Source organism: Anser cygnoides, chromosome 6 (assembly GCF_040182565.1).
Source record: "Anser cygnoides isolate HZ-2024a breed goose chromosome 6, Taihu_goose_T2T_genome, whole genome shotgun sequence".
Lineage (NCBI taxonomy): Eukaryota > Metazoa > Chordata > Aves > Anseriformes > Anatidae > Anser > Anser cygnoides.
The window spans coordinates 37456826-37461985 of NC_089878.1; the positions used below are offsets into that span (position 1 = coordinate 37456826).

Here is a 5160-nt window from a genome sequence, read left to right on the forward strand (position 1 = left end):
AACCTGTTCCACCACTCTGCCACCCTCCTAATAAAGAATTTTTTCCTCATATTCAAATGGAGTTTGCCTAAATGATCTCTAAACCGATCCTTCTTGACTAAGGGAAAGTCTTCCTTTCTCCAGACTTTCTCTCCTCGTCTCCAGGGTGTGGGACTCCTGAGGACTGGCATTAGCAGTAACGACTGAAGAAAAAAAGGCAGTCAGTAACTCTGACTTCCCTGTATCCTTCATCACCAGGGCACCCACCCCATTCAGCAACAGGCCCCCATTTTCCCTAGTCTGCCTTGTACTACTGATGTATTTGAGGAAACCTTTCTTGTTGTTCTTGCAGATTTAATTCCAAATGGGCCTTAGCCTTCCTTGTCACATCCCTGCATACTCTGACAATGTTCCAATATTCATCCCAAGTGGCCTTTCCCTGCTTCCACCTCCTGTACACCTCCTGCTTATGTTTCAGTTTTGCCAGGAGCTGCTTGTTCATCCATGCAGGTCTCCTGCCCCCTTTGCTTGACTGCTCATGGATATGCACTGATCTTGAGCTTGGAGGAAGTAATACTTGAATATTAACCAGCTCTCTTAGACCCCCATGCCTTCTCAGGACCTAACCCATGGGATTCCACCATGTAGGTTCCCGAAGAAGCCAAAGTTAGCTCTCCTGAAGTCCAGGGTTGCAATCCTGTATATTGCTCTGCTTCCTCCATACAGGATCTCTGAACTCCACCATCTTGTGGTCACTGCAGCCAAGGCTGCCCCCAACCTTCACATCTCCAATCAGTATTTCTTTGTTTGTTAGTAAAAGGGTCAGCGCACACCCCTCCTCATTGGCTTCTCCATCACTTGTGTCAAAGTTATGAATGCTCTGCAAGAAACTGCTGGGCTGTTTGCGCTTAGCTGCGGGGCTTTTCCAGCAGATATCAGGGTGGCTGAAGTCCCCCGTGAGAACCAGGGCCTGTGATCATGAGGCTAAGCTGTTTGTAGAGGACCTCATTGTAGCTGTTTGTAGAAAACCTGTCCAGCACTCTGTGGAAGGCCTCATCTACTTCCTCTTCCCGATCAGGTGGCCTGTAGTAAACATCCACAGCAGTGTCAGCCATGTTAGCCTGCCCTTCAAACCTTAACCATAAGCTTTCAATTTAGTCCTTCATTTAGTTTTGCTGACTACCCTGTCTCTATAACTGTCTCCTTTCCCCATCATTCCTAGTTTAAAGCCCTCCTTAGCAGGTTTTTGGCAGACACACGTGCCCCACTTAGTGACGTGGATCCCACCTTTCCCCATCAGTTCCCCATCAGCTCAGCCACCTGCTGCAGGAAGATTTCCACCTGGGCACACTTCTTGCAGGCAGGTTTGCTGCCTGGCCCTTTCCCAGGAGAAAGGTTCAGGTGTTTCCTGCAGTCTGAGGTCTACACTGCAGCCTCTCCCTTCAGCAGCTCTGTCTGGGTGGAGGCAGCAGCCACCCCTGGTGGCTACACCATTTTAGGTGTAGGCCCCTCTCAACTAAGCACTCATCCTTATTTCTCCATTGCTCAGCACTTTAGCTCATTTTCCACTTTGGTATCTGTACTCTGGTGTTACATTCATTTTACTTCCCGATCATGAAGACACATCTAAGGAAAGCACCTAATCCTGAAGTAAATTAATAAATCCATTGAAACAACAGTTTGATTAGAACTGAGGTGACGACAAGTACCTTGTGTGTGTATGCTGAGATTCCTTTGTGCCGTCCTCTAATTAAGGATTTAATAGCTTCCAATAATCCAAGTGTCTTTTCCCTGGGTTAACTAGTTGTCTTTCTGCCCTCAGGGAAATATCAGTTTTCTCTTCCCAGCACATCCAGCGAGAGGTTTCCTTACACAAACCTTATACAAACCTGCCACTGGGACTCCACCCTTGTTTTTCCAGAAGGATGAACAAGTGCTGCGGTCTTTTGCTACGATTTTAATTCAAATCACAGATGAGTTCTGCTGATACTTGGTTTTTCAGTGGAAACACACTGCTTTTTTGCTTATTTCTTTGGTAGGCACTGTACCTAATTGTTAAAGGAACAGGCTTTTATAGCCTGGGAGGTAGAAGGAAGTAATGGAAATGGTATATTTATTCCATTGCAGTCTTACTTTAGTTTCACACATTAAAAATGTAGAAGGGTCACATCCTAATACTAGATTTTCTGATCATATCAGAAAATCAGAGCTCAAACGTGCATAGTTTCTTTAACAGCAGAAATTAGTTGCAAATGAAGTTATTCTTTTTGCAGAAACATCCACAAAAAAAAAAAAAAAGTCTTGCCTTGCTTTTCTCACTCTTCATCTGAAAGTTATCACTAAGGCTATAGGATATATCCTAAAAATTTCTAAAATTCAGCCTGGCATCCTTTAAAAAATATTTTAACCTAGTAATCACTGTGAATTTCAAATCCATTTGCTAGAATTTTAAGAGATTACCTACTTTTCTTGCTCTCACGCCTAGAGAAGCTGCCCTAACCTGATGCCTTATCTGAGGAATATATGTGTGGAGAAGTGACTGTGTGCCAGAGACCCCTGTGCACATTCATAAGTGGGAAGGTAAAACTCCTAATACTTGACACCACACAAAAATACAAAGATGTTTCTCCAATGGCAAAGTACTTGTGGTCTCCCTTCGTCTGTTGCTAGGAGACCTGTTTAAGAATTAATCAGGGAAACATCACAAATGCTGCTAAATCATGCACCACACTACAGATTGAGCTGCTCCAAAGAGATGAGAAAACTTGCTTTTTCTGTTAACCCGGCACAGACTGGTATGCAGCACAATTTCCTTCAGTAAGTACACTGCTGTACAAGTGCAAAATATTTACACTGTGTCTCCAGCAAAGTTGACAGTTATGTCTAGCCAAGAACTACTTGTACAACAAGGACAAACACAGGCATATTAGAAACTGAAGATGGAAGGATATGCTCAGCCAGCTTTAGGGCATGCTGCAAGCTCAAAGTTGGACTGTGGGTTACATTTCCTTTCAGAAAGACCTGGAGACTGTAACAGAGGATTGGTGGGCTCTGTCCAGTCGGCCCTGAGACCCCAGCATAGAGCCTGAGAGATGCTAAGTATGGCAAAAGCGGGACTTGAGTTGTGGTGGCAAGGAGCTCTGCTGCCAAGTGGAGAAAACTTTGTGAGTATCGGGATGTTTCACCACATTACCTGTATGGGCACAGAGCCAGATATTCCCATGTAACTGTGCTTCTACCAGCATCCCAGTTCCTGCGTGGAAAGAGAAATAAGCCTTTCCTGGATCAGGCACTTTGAAGTCAGTCTGGCATGTTCCTGTGCAGGAATTGTGTGGAAAAAGCATACCAGTTAACACACACACGCACTTCAACCAAACGCTTTAACTGGTGCCAAACCTGTATTTAGAACAGACGAGAGATTGAGTCTGGCACGAAAAGAAGGGAAAAGCTGGCACTTTGTGCACAAACTGGGACCCCAGGGCTCAGAAAATGATGCTAGGGAGCAGAAAGCTGAGAAGTGCTGGAGTGGAGGGTCAGATTCCCTGTTCTGCACTTCACAGCATATGTTTCAGAATTGCTCAGCCTCAAACTGTAGAAATTAGATCTAAGATTCCTGCAATCAAAAGCCAAAGATTTAAAAAAAAAAAAAAAAAAAGCTTTTGTCGTGTGAGTGTAGCCATGTCTTAACTGAGGAATGGGCCCATCATTTTTTTGGGCTTAGAAATGGATTTGTGTTCTGATCCAAGAGATTTACATTTCTGCCCTTGGTTCCAGTTTCAGGATATACTTAGTTGAGATTTTAATTTGTTCGAAGGCTGTGACTATGGAGGGGTCTGAAATGTGTCTGAGTATCTTTTCAATAATGAAAATGAGGCTTTGGAGAAAAGACTGTGCACAGACTCCATAGAAAGAAAGGCAGGCTACTCTGTGTTTAAAGCTTTCTGCTGGGTTCTGGGCCATTTCCTATGCCAAGTGCAAAATAAAGAGCATTTGTAGAAACAGACGGGGAAGATCAGAGCACTGGTAATGGAATTGAGAACATCTCAGCTTTTCGTTTTGTCCTTTGAGGTTACCAGCCCAAAGTCAGCACCTGGGACCGTGGCTGTCTCTCTGCTGGTGGTCTTGATCAAGTTGCCATTGGACAGATTTCTCTCCTACAGACCCACCACAGTATCTGGTAACCCATCTGGAGATTTGTTTGCTGAAATTCATAAAGCTGTGTTTGTTGTGGTAGTTAAAGGTGCTGTTAAATACAAGGGAGAAGAATTAATCTCAGAGAAGGAGCCAAAAAAATGAATTGGTGTGGAAAGTGTATTATTACTTGCACGTCTCAAAATGTGTGGCCTCTCCTCATCGGGCCGGCAACGTGTTGGCAGAATGAATAAGCAGGGGCTGCTGCTGTGGCTCATGCTCTCAGTCTGGGGAAGGAATTGTTTTCTTTCTGGGTCTTGCAGCCTGATCTCTGAAGTCACTAAGTACATTTTGAACTGAACATGGAAAAAAAAAACTATTCCAAGCCCATTCTCTCCCAGTCACAGCACACCTTATGCTAGTGTTTTGCTAATTGTGATTTTGATTTTCATAGCATTTATTCTGGCTTCATGGCACTGTGTTGGAATCTTCTCTCTACAAAGACAAAGTCACCGGAGGATGAGGAAATGGAGTTTCCTTTTCCCTCTGTGTGTTCAAGAAAGCCAGCTCCCACGGGTAGAGCAGGGTACCCTCATTGTTTCAGTTCTCTTTAACTACCAGGTGAGTGGGAAGATGAGCCTGCTGCATCGAACACAAGCAGGTAGGAGAAGCAAGCAGTTCTCTGAAGGATATTTGGAGCTATTGCAAACCCTCTCCTCATCTGCGCCTGCCGTGCACCAGCCCACTGTCTCGGCAAGGCTCCAGCTGGCGCTCGGATCTCGCTCGCTCGCGCTGCGCACACCTCAGACGACGTGGCTTTGATCACGACTTCATGGCACCGAGTATAAAGCCATAACAACCCACACCTGCAGGATCTCCTCTTCTTCCCACGTACGTCACCAGCCGCAGTCCCACTGATGTCAATGGGAGTAGGTTCAGATGTCTGTGCTCCAGCTTCTCAGAGAACGCGCCCGGCTTTGTAAGCACCTTTTTTAACACATCCTGTTAGGTAAACATACCGAGCTGCAGTAACATCAGCTCAGCCTCACA

At 45.0% G+C, this 5160-nt stretch overlaps 1 long non-coding RNA gene across 1 annotated transcript; it reads left to right on the forward strand.

Moving 5' to 3' along the window:
• Window positions 1-2206: 2206 nt before the first annotated feature.
• LOC106040997 (uncharacterized) lies at window positions 2207-4707 on the forward strand. Its single transcript, XR_001210222.3, has 3 exons — window positions 2207-2796; window positions 2995-3143; window positions 4048-4707. It is a non-coding gene; the product is annotated as an uncharacterized lncRNA (long non-coding RNA).
• The last annotated feature ends 453 nt before the right edge of the window (window positions 4708-5160 follow it).